Raw genomic sequence first — 15,000 nt, forward strand, 5'->3', positions numbered from 1 at the left:
GCAAATCCGTTTTAACCATGGACATTACCATACCTTGAAAGTGACTTGGGCTCAGTTGTGTTTTGGTGTCCTTTTTTGTGACCAAACGACAATAAAAGTGAAATCTTCCCGAACGTTCCGGAAGCCCACACCCCCATCGACTTGACCTGGAAAATGCCGCGGATTAGTTATAGTAGATTCATGATAATATATTGATAGATTAGTACTGAACCCCATATCCACCGACGCCGGCTGTGGCTACTGCATGGATGCGACGAAGTTTCTCGTCTTGTCCAGTAGGCACCAGTTTCATCCGCATTTTGTCCTATGAACGCGAGTGCGCCATTACCGACGTCATTCAACACCGTACTACCACGAGGCTGTCTACCGTTTGCCCAAAAGACACGCCGCACGTGACATTCCGCCAATGGGACAGCCTCAACAGGGTTCTGTTCCACACTGCCAAACGCCGTCCGCAAGCTGCAACTTATGACGTCACAGCCAAGTGGTCACAACTTTCTTGTGCCTTGCATAGCCGCTTGTACGGATACAGCCGCTTGTGTGTGACCTAGGGACTTGTAATGTCATAGGCAGCAACCCCCCCCCCCCCCCCCCGCAAGGAATGGTTGCTGGATCTGCCGCTGCCTCCGCGTCTGGTGCGGGCACGCGCCGGTGCTGCTCTGATTGCCGCGCCGCGGTGATTAATTAGCGTCGTCAGGGCTGATTATTGAGAGATTATATTATTGAGATTATATTATTGAGATTATATTATTGAGCCTCGGGCGTCGCTAGTTACTTCAATGTTAGACTCGCGCGCCGTCCGTAATTGGCTGATTTGGTTTCTGCTGTTGCCGTTGTTAGTAAGAGGGTCGCTCCTGTTACTGGCAGAGTCGCTCCTGTTAGTGACAGGGCCGCTCCTGCTAGTGGCAGGGCAGCTCCTGTTGCCGATGGTGGAGCATTGCTCTGTGGTCACGTGATACGTGGTGCTCTGCGTACAGAAGCGTGCGCAGAATGCAGCGAAGAGAGTTATCCCCTCTCCACCCTCTCCCTTCCCCGACATGGTGCTCTGCGTACGGAAGCTTGCGCAGAATGCAGCCAAGAGAATTATCCCCTCTCAACCCTCTCCCTGCCCCGACATGGTGCTCTTCGTACAGTAGCTTGCGCGGAATGCAGCCAAGAGAATTATCCCCTCTCCACCCTCCCCCTTCCACGACATGGTGCTCCGCGTACAGAAGCTTGCGCAGAATGCAGCCAATAGAATTATCCCCTCTCACCCTCTCCCTGCCCCGACATGGTGCTCTGCGTACAGAAGCTTGCGCAGAATGCAGCCAAGAGAATTACCCCCTCTCCTCTCTCCCCTTTCCACGAACAGCCTGCGAGCATGGTCGTCGCCACCGGCTGGACGGGGCAACGGTCCTCTTCCAGTGATCTTGGAACTGATATTGCACCAATGAAACGGCGTCGCACTTGAAAGATGTTCGTGAAATGCACTCCACCGCTTCCCCGAGATTTCAGCCTGTGGCGCCGCCCATGTGCCTGAAGAATACCGGAGCACTTCTCGTGGCGACGTCTTCTCCACGAGCTATTGATTCGATTGGGGTCGTGGTGTATTGGGAAACAGCTGGCCACTGTCGCGTCCAAGCCATTTGTTTCTGTTTATATAAGACGTGAATTTTTCTGCCATTTTTACTTCCTGTTAGCTAAAACAAAACAGCCCAAGCAGCCGTTCGAGGCGCAATATGACATTGATGTCAGCGCACCCTAGAACCTCAAATCTTCATCTTCTTCTTCTAGATCTGCTATCTAGAACCTCATCATCTTCCTGTTCGGGGTCAGTGCCCCGAAAGGGTCACTTACGTCCATCCATGTTTTCCTTTGTGCCGGAAGGCGGCGCACGACGACACACGTTCTGTGCCGCGCCGGCGACTTCCGTTGCCCTACCATCGGCAGGAGGTCATGGCGCAGGTCACGGCGCAGGGATGGGGGGCCGTCCGGCCACTGCGCCCCCTTGATCCCGGGTTGACATATTCGGGTTCCATGACCCACACAATGTTGTGGCTAGGCTTTGATGGCCCCCAGCCGCCACGTCCAATAAAGCACCTTCTGCTCGCTGACCAGTGTTTTGCTCTCGGAAGAGCGACGATAAACGAGCGAGAAAAACGACGCGATTTTGCCGTCGGAGCGGCTGGCGGACGGAGACGGATGCGCAGAAAAACGCGGCCTGCGGGCACGCAAATGACGTGCGGTAATGGCGGCTGGCTGGCTCCCGAGCCAGCAGAGCTGCAGCCGCGTCTCAGCCGGGCTGGCAGACGGACGAGCATCTGGCGACGGACGTGCGGGTAATGGCGGCTGGCTGGCTCCCGGGCCAGCAGAGGTGCAGCCGCGTCTCAGCGCCGGGCTGGCGGAACGGACGACGGCATCTGGGGAGGGGCCGACCCGACACGGTGCTTCTAGCAGAAAAACGACGAGCAGGTGGATTGCATGAACAACGGTGCTCTAGAGGTCGGGTGTGTGGCGAGAAGACTCATTGCTGCGAAATTGGGTGTGTGTAGGGGGGGGGGGAGCATTTCCCTGCTCCGCCTGGCGGCTGCACCGATGTCAGAACCAGATAGAGATGCCATAGCCGCGGCTCCGTACGTCTACGTAACTCGGGCCTAAGTTTGGACCTAAAACTGCGCGACCAGCCCACCCGCGCAGTTGCGGCCGGCAGCCTCGACATTGAACGTTAAGCAGACTAAATCCGCTTTCTGGTTTCGAGGACTCGGTAGGTTTGGTTTGCGCGGACATGTGCTGGCCTGGGCTGCGCCAGGCCGGTACAGGCCTGCATCCGGACCGGCACAGCGCCGCAGTGCCGAAGCGCTCGCTGGATGCGTGGTATTCGCTTTTGCATCTTTTTCAACATCACCGACTTTATGTCACAAAGGTGCTGGGGGCACGTGTTTGCAAGGGATGGCTGAAGGATAGGGGGGAGGGGGGGGGAAGTAACTCAACCAACTCTTCACAGATCTTGCTGTAGTTAACACTCTTCACAGCCCCTGCTGTAGTGATCACCCGTGCCAGGTGATTTAGCGAGACGGTCCATGTTGTTTGTTTACGACACTGGATGTTACATATCGCTGTATACTTACTACTTGGTCCGCTTGCTGCGCATCATTTTGACATCACATTGCTGCATATCACGTTGTATTTTTTCTTGCGGACGTCATGTCGAAGTTCACCGTGAGAACCTCACCTGGAAGCTCGAACGCGCGCTCCCCCCTGAAGCTACTCCCCCCTACTCCCACCCATTTCGTCGCAACGCGGTCAGCGCGCCGCCCTACTGCTTCACCCGTTACTTCGTCGATAATCCGCTAGGGTACGATCGGGCGCTGCTGTCGCTAACACCGATTCCGTCATTTCAGGTACGTCAGTTGCGGGATCAGCCGCGAGATGCCACTGCTGGTAAGTCGGCTTCCAGGTGCGGAAGTGAACCAACATTCGGCAAAGAACAGACTGCCTGAAGGACAGTCATAGGGCTCATCGGGCATTGCTCTGCCGTTTGTTTCGCTTGTGCGGTCTCGATCCGGTTCGGCGGTCTCAGAGCTTGTGTCCGTTAACATGGCGTCGGCAAAATCCTGGGCGGAGGGTAACGGCGATGTGGTTATAACGCGTCTGTTCGGATCAGAATGATCCAACGTGGAATGATCAATCAGAATGATCCAAATGGGACAGATTCGGATTTCAGGTACGCAGGAAAGTATTGCAGTGTTCAAACGTGGGGTACTCAGCATGAGGCATCATGGACGGGATGGTATGTACTTACAACATATTCTCCGGGTTCATTTGCAAGACTAAGGGTGCCGGCAGCGTAGTTAACGCGCCGGCGTTAACCACTGCGCGTCTGGGAAACCAGAGGTACGGGGTTCGATTCCCCGCGGTGCCCGCCTCTCCTATCAGTATGAGAGGCAGGCGACGCCACATAGTCTCAACAGCTGAGTACGTCGTTAAGCCTCATGACAACAACGTTTGCAAAACTAGCGGTACGAAGAGCGGAATAACATTAATGATCCTGAAGCCACTTAAGCCGTCAAAAATATCAATTACTTGCGATATGTTTTCCGTCGCTTCTTTTATGTCATCACCGGGTCGGGAATCGAGTGCGGCCCTCGCCTTCCGCGACAGCAAACGCATGCATGTAGTGATGATAATACAACTTGCTGATTCCTGGATGACACTAGGCTCTGATGACTCCGGCAGCATAGCTTGATACGGAGGAGCCTGAGGAACTCAGAGTCCCGCGGAAGTCGAGTCCGTACTGCTGCAACTGTCCGCTCTGACATATCGGGTGATAATGATGATGATGATTTGGGTTTTTTGGGGCGCATCGACAGCTGTAGGTCGTGACAAGGATGAACAGGCAAAGGGGCTAGCTGCTCGCACAGGGAGAGTAATGGCTGAGAGGTTGGCACATCGCACTCCGTGGGGGGCCGGGTTCGAATCTCGGCTGCGCCTTTGCCCCTGAGCGGTAATATTGCCAATGCAGTCGGTGGCGCTCCATAAAAGGGCGTCACGACGTGCGTCGCGTTCTGAGTTTGCTCGCGCGGGGTGCCAGTCCAAATTTGGCTGAGCAAAAAACCAGTGACTCGTGGCATTCTTTATCGATGTGGTTAGATATATGTGTCACTCGCACTGTTGCTAGCGACGCGTCAAGGAATTTTGCGCAAAACGCCGCTTGTACAATGCAAAAGCGACGCGTGGGCGGTGATTGCGTTCCCGGAGCCACTGACGATATGCAGCACCACAAATAGCACTTAAACAAGCCTGCGTGGTTACCTAGCGGATGATTTACTCCACAAGATGTCTGAAAACCCTGTACGTCGCCGCGGCCTGCGTGTCGCTCTTCCGAGCCGTGCACCAGCAAACTGGCGGATGAGCTTTAACGATGGAGACCATGCGTGTCGGTGTTGGTCCTTCGAAGGTGGAGAATGCCGCAGCGCTGTGCTGTGTCATTCCAAGGTGAAGAATGCTGCAGCACTGTGCTGTGACATTTAGAGGTGAAGAATGCCGCAACGCTGTGCTGTGTCATTCGAAGGTGAAGGAATGCTACAGCACTGTACAAATTGCTGCGATGTGATTTATTTACATTTTGTATTGGGGTTCTGCACCCACAGCTGCTGCTTATCTCACACGAGGAGCCGAAATGGCCGAGTGGTTGACTCATCAGTCTCCCGCGTGGGGGCGTGGGTTCGAATCCCGGTTGCGTCATGGCCCTTAAGCGCTAATTTGAACAATGCAGACGCTGGCGCTGCGTGAAAGGGCGTGACAGACCGTGCGTGTGTTCGCTATGAAAAAATTAATTCGTGCGACCAGTGCATTCGAGCCTTTATCGCTGTAGAAATTATGTACGTCTTGTATGTGCTGACAAAACAGATGCATCGCTTAGTATAGTTGACGGGCCACGGACGTCGCGTGGCCCTCATGGACAACGCCATTCGGATCATTTTTGACTCAAGGACTTTCTTCATGTTTGAAAAGAGCCTTCTGCAGTGTCTTGCATGCGGTCTGCCAGATATAGACTTGCACTTTGCGAGATGCTTAAATGCCAAAAATACATGTCATGTTTCGTGCTACTGCAGTGACGGCACTGTCTCCGCGATACGTACGACCCGCGACACAAATCGCTGCGATAGATGCTGCGATTATGCAACAGAACCTTCATTACGCCGCCGCCTTGTGCGGTATCTAACACTGGGAGATAAGGAAAGCAGGCAGAACTCTGACACTTGTCTTTTGGGCTTAGCGAGACGTTTTTACTCGGGGGCGTTGGAACATGCTAGAACAAACAACAACATGGCCAAAACGAACAGGGCGGTGTTCGCGTTGCCGAACATCCGGCTTGTTTACTAACAGCACCATAGAACTGAGCCCAGTTGTTTCGAAAGCAGGGGCCCGACACCACACCTCCAAATCGGGTTGACATGGCCGCGGTCGCAGTCGTAACTCAGACTCTCGACCTTGTATTTATCAGTGGACGAACGGCCAACGGCCCATATCTCGCCGCTGTTCATATTTACGACGAGGATGTCTCCAAGCAAATCTGATTCGGCATTGGAGAGCTCCTCCACCTCATCATGTTGTCATATTGGCTCCAGTTCGGACTCGGTAAACCCTGATGCTACTGAGTCAACTCGTAGATGGCACGTTTGGCCCATCACCTCTGTTCGTCTGTTCGTGCTTGGACAAGGTCGAGCCGGACGGTTGGTGCAATCAGCTGCACCAGTTGCAATCAGTTGCACCAGTTGGTGCAATCAGTTGCAATCAGTTGCACCAGACACCACGTGAGCTTTAATGACCTGTTTTCATATCAGGTCTTCGGCATAAGCCCGAACCTTGAAGACCTACATAGTCGTTCCCGTACTTCCCGCTAGTCACGCTTTTGGCTGAACTGAACTGCTGTGATTGTGCATGTTTACTTGCCTCACTGTTTTGTAACCTCAACGTACACAGCGTCTCTGTCCTTCGTTTTTCTGATTTTATTCGATTTTCACACGCCGCTGGTTCTATGACGCGTTCGCGACCGGCCTGACTTGACCGGCCCCCTGACCCTGTCTAACCCCCCCCCCCCCCCGGCACACCTCACCATGCCGTGAGCAAAGGAACCACAAACACTCGCCGCCGTCGCCTCGCGACCCAGTCCTTATCTCGTCTCGACGCCGCCAGTCCGGGCGTCGCTATCGGACGCAGGTCTCCGCCGACAGGAGATAAGGCCGCGGAGGAGATCGGGCGTCCGAGGCAGCGACTCGCCGAGCAAGCCTCGCTCGCGGCGGAGCGTCTTGGGTCCCGCCTCGCGCCGCAAGCAGAAGGCGAGCAGCGAGACGCGGTTCGGACGTGCTGCATATCGCGGAGACAGTGCCGTCACTGCAGTAGCCCAGCGACCGACCGCCTCGTAGCGGTGGAGCTCGCGTGTCCGTCCACGTCCACTGGGAGGAGAGGCAGCACCGCAAGGCTTCCTTCCCCGGCGCGTTGCTGGAGTGGTCTCTTCGAGCGTTCCCGCCACCAATATCAGCGCTGGAATCGGACTATCGTGTTCACCATCGTGTTGCTGCACCGCAGCGAAGGTTCTGTTCTGTTCTGAAGGCTCTGTTCTGCGCTGTCCCGTTTCTTCCAGTCCTGCGTTTCATCTCGGCCGATCTTCGCATGCTTCCAGGTCCTGTCTCGGACTAGCTCGTCATCGACACCTTCTTCGCCGCTGTCACTTGTCTGCACTTCCTGCCCAGTCGCCTGTGCACCGCCACGGAGCATCGTCGTCTTTCTGCGGAACGTCTCCATCTGACTGTCTTTGCGTTCACGTCCCTGCTCCTCCCAGAGGAAACGCACCATCCCATTTGCGCAACGTGCTTGCACTGCCGTGAAACCAACGTGGGCGATTGCTCCTGAAGATCGCATCAGCATTTGGTGCCGCAGTCTTCGCTTCAGTCGTCCAGGCCGGAGCGTTAGCCAACGCCTCTGAAGATTGCAGCGTCACCCGACGCTGACTCGTCGCCATGCCAACCGATGACGCAATGACGCTCCGGGCGGCGCCCTACTCCTGCACGCTGCCGGCGCCGATCCTGCAGAAGGCGGTGACGGAGCTGTTCGAGGTGCCGGAGCGGCGGCAGGAAGACGTGCGCCACCTTCGCGAGTGGCTCGCCAAGCAGCCGCACCTGCGCAGCCGGACCGACGATCGCTTCCTTATCATGTTCCTGCGCGGCTGCAAGTTCAGCCTGGAGCGCGCCAAGGAGAAGCTCGAGCTCTACCACGCGCTCAAGACGCACTGCCCCGAGATGATGGGCGGTGGAGACCCGCTGAGCGCCGAGCTGCAGCTTGCGCTGCGGTCGGGTGGCTTCGTGCCCATGCCGAAGCCGCTGCCGAACGGACAGATGCTCGTCATTATTCGCGTGGCCAAGCGCGATCCCTCCAGGTGAGAGGCTGGTGGGGATGTCAGTGGGCGGGACAGAGTAAATTATATATATATATATATATATATATATCTATTAGAGAGAGATATATATATATATATATATATATATATATATTATATATATAGATATAGATATATATATAGATATAGATATAGATATAGATATATATCTAGATAGAGATATATAGATATAGATAGATATAGATATAGATATAATATATATATATATATATATATATATATCTATATATATCTATATATATAATATATAGATAGATATAGATATATATATAGATATATATATATATATATATATATATATATATATATATATATATATATTACAATATGTGCAACAATAAACAGTTAAAAATCGCTGGTGTTCGTTGTGTTTGTGTTCGTAATGATTTTAGAGGCACGGTCGTGCCGTTTTGGATGTAGTTTTTATTTTCAAGGGTTTGGGGGCCCGGTTGTACTGTTTTTGTTGTGATGATGTTTGTGGTGATGCAATTTTTGGAAATCTTGGAAGGTTTTCTGTCGCAGGGAAGGATATATGTAAATGTTCTCTTCTTGCGCGGGAACATGTCTGGGAAACCGTCTAAGATCGCGTTTGGCGCATCGGTACGCATACAGTCCTGTGTTCTTAGCGTCCACTGATCATTGCCTGAAGCGTCATTTCTCGTCATGGTATCTGTGTTCTGACATTTATTGTTCCCAAAGCGCTCTGAGCACTCTTTTTTTTCATTGCAGCCGCAGTGACTTTATTCATTGTAGTGTATGGGAGTATGGAAAATACGTAGTCCATCTGATATGTTATTCTTGGTGACTGATGGATCCTGCTAAAGGCAGCTGTACAATCGCAACTCTGTGGCGTGTGCTTTGTGTTATATGTTTCCTAGTTTTCAAGTGGCGCATATGTTGAGTATTTTCTACTGCTCGTGTGAGGCCAGGTTAACCAACTCAAAGTAGCATTTAATACCTAATTAATTAGTTTTCCTCGCATAACCTGTGCCATCACATGCTATTGCGATTCGTATGTGGAATCCTCCGACAGACTGGAGCAGGTTATCATGATACATACTTAAACTTACGTTCGTAGTCGCTATGTCTTCTCCATCTGAGCAATCCCGCAGGGCTTTCCAGGATGGTTTTCTACGTTAAATTCCGTATTGCCGTGTTGCAGGATGAGCCAGGAGTCCATGTTCCGCGTCTCGAACATGATTTCCTCGCTGCTGGCCGAGCAGGACGAGGGGGCCCAGGTGTGCGGGTTTGTCGGCGTGTTGGACCTAAAGGACGCTACCCTCTCCCACGCCGCTGCGATGACGCCGACGCTCGTCAAGAAGGCCGTCACCTGCTGGGACGCCTTCCCCATCCGCCAGAAGGGCATGCACTACTACAACAATCCGGCCGGCATGGACCCGGTGCTCAGCCTCTTCAAGTCGTTCATGAAGGAGAAGCTACGGAAGCGGATCTGGGTGCACGGCACCAACCAGGCATCGCTGCTGGAGGCGATCCCCCCGGAGTGTCTGCCGGAGGAGTACGGCGGCACGCTGGCCAGCATCGACGTGCTGGCCGCGGACGTCGTGAAGCGGGTCGAGGCCAACAGGGAGTTCTTCGTCGACGCCTTGAAGTACGGCGTGGACGAGTCGCTACGTCAGGGCAAGCAGAAGTCGGCGGCGGACCTCTTCGGCATCGAGGGGTCGTTCAGGAAGCTGGAGATCGACTGAGGGCGGTCCATGATGGTGGCTTGGCGATGGTGATGGTGGTGATGCGGTTGTCGACGGTTCTCTCGGGAGGCTGGAGATGGCCTCAGAGGGACCAAACCTATTCAGTGGTGTGGATGGTTGTCGGTGGTCGGTACGTTGAAAGTCTTAAAGACTATGATACACATTAAGGCACTTTGGACGTAAGTCTCACCAGAGTGGTTTCTCGTAAGACTATGTCCATTTGGAACGTTTGCCGATAAGACTGATCTTCCAAGGCATGGCCGCTCACTGAGACCTTTCGGCCACCGGAAATTGTTAATCCTTACGCTCCAGTTAATCTTTGGAGTTCTCCGAACATTTGAAATGGCCGGCAAACCCGAAAAAGTCATTTCCTGTGGGTAATTTTAGCTGCGTATATCAGCTCCGTCGCCCAATAAACATAGACGTCAATTAACCCTCACGCGTCTGGACCAGAGGCCAGAACTCGCCGGAGGTTCGTCTCATTAATGATGAAATGGAGCATATGCTTGCCAGTCATCACCCGTACGTATGGAAACCCGCTGCTGTTGTGGAAGCTGTGCTTTGTTCACGCGCCAGGCAAGGCGGGCGGGGGCCATGTATTCCACGGCGTGCTGTTGTGACCAAGTTTTGGTGGTGGCCTAGTGTAGCGATGCAGTATCGGATCATCAGTATGCATCGTATGATGTGGCATTGCGTATTGCAAGTAATGCTGCGTCGTTAAACAGTTGATATGTGCATTGTGATAATGTAGGGATCCGAATAAGTTGTCCAACTCTATTAATATTAATATTAAGTTGTCCTAAGAAAGCTGGTATGTGTGACTAGATGCTGCTTGTTACACACAGCTTCTGAATACTTTTGATCTGAAGGGGAACAAGGCTCACAGCTTAATACATCTTACACTGCAACACTTTACTAGACGGACGTATTGACCCATTCAATCACAAACCAGTTTGGTTAGCCTATCTGGGTGGGTAAACAAAGTCACACAGTGACTGGTCTGATAGAACAAAGCCCCTACGTTGTCGCTCCTGGCGTTGAAGAGTTACCAAATGCGCAGCTGTGTGCATGTTTTGATAAATGGCTGGGCGATGATTTACGCATTCCAGCCATACTGGGAAATACGGAAGCGGTGACAATATTGTAAAAATACGGCATTTGCTCTGTGCATAGAACAATTGCCCATTTCATGCCCAACAATTGCCCAACAATTGCTAAAAACATCGGTGCCTATTCAGTTGCGATGCTCCTTCAAATGCAATCAAACTTCCCAATGCTACGGCCGTGGCTTCAGTCCGATGTTGTCCTTATTATGGTGCGCCACTACCACTGCGTATTTACTAAAGCTGAAGTGGTGAACAAAGCTCTCCCCCCCCCCCCCCCAACGCCGTTTGAGCTCCCTGGGCGTTTGGTTTGCCGTTCGGCCCCGTGCGCTGGCCGAGATAGTCTCGATTGGCGTGCAAGTGACCACTTGTTTCGGTACGAACTCAATGACCCAGGACCGCCCTGGTCCCTGAGGTCAAGCGACCCTCGCCTCGATGCTGTACTTTGGACCTGCGGCGCGCAGAAATCTGCAAGTGTCCTCGCGGCCTGTCCACTTGCGGTGCTGGCAATATAGAATTTCAACTTGCTTCTTGTTTCTTGTTTCTTAAAATTCTCATCGTTTTTGTTACTTGATGATTTAAAAAGCGAGACACCACTTCACCATGCACTTGGTGGGCTACGGATACGGCACAGAATTGCCGTCTTGAACACTGCGCAGTCGACGGGATGTGCAAACATAGCATCGGTGTTGTTTTTGTCGCAGTATCTCTCTAGATTTGGTATCAACGATCCGACACCAGGCGCAGAGAAATCAGCATGCACGGGGAGGGGGTCCCCCGTCACCAAGCAAGCAGACGAGCAACGCGTAACCTCGCTCAGTCGCTCGTTCATTGTGGTGGCTTTCGAATCGCGAATACATCATGCGATATTTGCAATAGCTGCATTACGGCACTGTACGTAAAGTTGAAAACCCCACTTCTCGCAGGTATATTATTGCTGTCGTTTTCGCCGCCTCGAATGCGGCAATCGTCAGGGGGTGTCGGAGATGCTGCGACGATTTGCTTACTTGTGTTTCACAAGGTGCGTTTGGTTTTGACGGAACGGAAAACATTTCAATTATGATCGTGCATTCAAAATGCTGTGGCACTGGCGGCAAATACGTCACGGGGGGAGGGGGGGGGACGGGGGGCGATGCTTCATGTTGTCATAAGTCCCACATGCCACGGCGAAGTGCAAGGGCGAAACTAGGACAGCGGTCTTTGTGATGACGGATTACGAGTGCTGCAACAGCGCCCCGAGGACTACGCTTAAAGAGGGAAAGCCAGGCTCCTTTGATGCATGGGGTGTAGTTAACCTCTGCCGCTGCTCTCTCGAACTCCCGACGACACAGCCATACTTATGCGTACTCTACGACGCGGGGTTGTTTCTTCCCCCACCTGATAATGTATGACAGCTGGTAGTGGGACTGCTACACATGTAGTGCAAAAGAGGTGCAGCGTCTCGGTTCCAGCACGACAGAAGCTCATGCGTCCCGTGCTTTCATACGCTGATTAGGCGCAGCAAAGCGAGGTCTACTTGTGGGCGGTTATTGTTAGTAGACGTACTGTTCGCTAAGCCGCCTGGCTTCGCGCGATAAGCACAGTTTCGGTGCCAACGGCGATGACTGTCTTACGTAAGTGCGTCGGCGCAGCCCTCTTTTGACTGATACGTGCCAAGGATCGCGCCAAGTGAATAGATACCGTTGCTGAGGCGAATGAGGCAGCACGGACGGGCTACCGCATCATACACGCATGCGCATTCAGGACTCGCCCGGCGCCGAAGGTGTGTCACCGGAGGCGCAGCTAATTGGAGTGTGTGGTGGTGGGGGGGGGGGGGGGATCTGCTCAGCCCTCCGCGCCCTTCCACCGCCCCGCCTTTTTTCATCTTGGTTCACATTTTTTTTATTATAGCAGCAGAGATGGCTCATGATGACAAAGTTAATCATCATCCTGACGAGCTCTCACTGAATTCCGCCCCTCCCCTTCAGAAAACTTTCGCCCCTCCCCTTCCACCCGTCCCCCTTTGAGTGCGCCTCCGTGCACCACCGCATGTTGTAGATATATCGATGAAAGGAGCGTGCGCGGGTGCTTGCTTCGGATGGCCGCCATCTTTACCAATCCCGTTGCCATTGGCATGGCGCGGATCTTAGAGAAGTAGCGAGCCCATGTCAAGGGGCTATTACGGCGCTTCGGCGCCAAGGAAATGAGGCGTAGTAGTGACGTCACCGTGCCCTAGGTGCAGAGCAGGATATATAAACAAACTTTGACACGCAATGAACGTTTAGTGTCAGTGAATGATGGGCTATAAATGCGACTTGCTGGTGATTAACGGTCTTAGGGTTTTTGTAAATAGGCCAGGTACGCATGCGTCGGATATAAGATATATTTACTTTTGTGCGCATTAGCGTATATTTTTAGAGTTCAATCTTATACTAGGAATGATTTAAGCTGTATGAAGGGGTTTCCTCTCAGCATAACATGTGTTTTTACGCTGAATAGATTCACGCGTTCTCTGTTGAAAGTTTGAATGCTTATGGGTGGTTTTCGCTGTTGAATGTCAATGCTGCACTGAGGACGTCTGATTCAGTCAGACAGCAGGGATGCGCGCTTGTTACACAGGGATGCGCACATGTTACACAAACGCATCAGTGCAATATCGAGGTTTCGGGCGGAGAGGCTCGGTTGGGCCATCCACTGTTGCGGTTAGCGCATAAACAGTACAAATATTTTCGTGAAGTGGTGGAGGAACAAGCCGCGCTCGTCCCAGCACAGTGGGTAAGAGCCGGGCTGAAAACTCGCGACGCCCAGAAGGTGGAATTGAACCACTGCGACGCTAGTCGCCTACAGGTTTGAAGCCTGCACACCGGACCACCGATGGTCATCTGGGCGAGGGTCCCGGGTGGTTATGGATGTATTTATAGAACTGAAGGTTCATCGGTCGTTCGTCCTAGTTATGTATGTTTAAACCAAATTCTGGGCCGTTGTGCATGGCTCACCACCTGATTGTTCTATCCGTCACTAGCATATGAGTTTGCCCACGGATTACCGTTCACAAAATATACCGTACGTCATTTTCCGACTCAGAATCGGCCTTGCAAGCATGTCATGAACACCTAGCGGCGAGATTTGGAACTAGGCCGGCCCCGTCAGCCGCCGTGGCGCCGCCCCGCAGCAGCGCGTCCAAGGATTTGTCATGGTGTACTGGACAGTGAGACGAGACGAATCGAATTTTGGGGTGAGCTCTAGGCGGATGAATCCCACCGTTTTTGTGAGTGAAGCCATGCTATGGCAGAAATCGATACCTGTCTCTTTCTTCCCCCCGCCACTCGAGCTCTTTGTACGCTCCTGCCCGCATCCGCCGTAGGCTGGTGAGAAGGGCTCCGTTCTTCCTGATGCGGTTCGTCCATCTTCATCAGTGGTTTAGGGAGTTTTTATGCATGTTCTTGTTCGATTTACAATCGATGGCTAAAGAAGTCGCGCGCGGTGACTGTGGCATCTGCAGCTATGGGAATCGCAATGGAACACCGAGACGTTCACAAGGCGCACACGTTGTGCTGAACCATGCATTTGATCTGAAACAATGGCCAATATGTTTGTCTTCTCCGCCGTCTCGTTTCCGACCTCGGTATTTCGTTCACCCTAATGTTTCAGGTCATTGCTGGGTAAAAAGCATTGCGGTTAGGCCTTGTTGCGTAGAATGCGCAATCCTGTTACCCATAACGGTTCCCGTATTTGATTGCTGTTAGCAACCACATTTCGATCAACATTTTCAGTTGTAGTGTTGTCCGATGTCGAAGTCCAAGAATGTAATAACATATCATTAACAATAACATTCCTGCAAGTCACTCGCCCAATCTAAGTAGCCTATCGCCCAGCAACAGCTGTATCGATTCTTGGAACCACTGAATCAAGAGGAATTTACATCCCCCTCCCCCTCAGTATAGTGCTAAATGACAGCAACTGCTGACTGAATGCTACCAGATGACTGAACGGGAGGAAGCGGACGCCTTGCATGGCAATGTAGGCCGGACGTCCGGTATTTCTGGCTAGAGTCACATCCGGTTGCATTCATCCAGTGAAAACGTCGCTGCATTATGTACATATGCGCCGAAGAGAAAAAAAAATGTTTCACCTCGCGCTTTCACTTGATCGCGTCCATTCCGGCCTGCCAAAGCGATCCGAGCACCCAGATCAGCGAAACTCGAGGGAACGACAGCCGACGTAGATGCCACTGACGTGGACTGACGTGGACGAGGATGCCACTGACTTGGAC

The 15,000-nt window shown here is 52.6% G+C and overlaps 1 non-coding gene and 1 pseudogene across 1 annotated transcript; one reads left to right on the forward strand and one right to left on the reverse strand.

Annotated features, from left to right (window-relative positions):
* The window catches only part of LOC119093438 (uncharacterized), a 15,112-nt pseudogene extending 5,034 nt beyond the window's left edge, over positions 1-10,078 (forward strand).
* A 3,450-nt stretch (positions 10,079-13,528) lies between these two features.
* Positions 13,529-13,615, reverse strand: TRNASTOP-UCA (transfer RNA opal suppressor (anticodon UCA)). The gene has a single exon. It is a non-coding gene; the product is annotated as a tRNA-Sec (tRNA).
* Positions 13,616-15,000: the final 1,385 nt, after the last annotated feature.

Source organism: Pollicipes pollicipes, unplaced genomic scaffold (assembly GCF_011947565.3).
Source record: "Pollicipes pollicipes isolate AB1234 unplaced genomic scaffold, Ppol_2.1 Scaffold_1600;HRSCAF=1878_pilon_pilon_pilon, whole genome shotgun sequence".
NCBI lineage: Eukaryota > Metazoa > Arthropoda > Thecostraca > Pollicipedomorpha > Pollicipedidae > Pollicipes > Pollicipes pollicipes.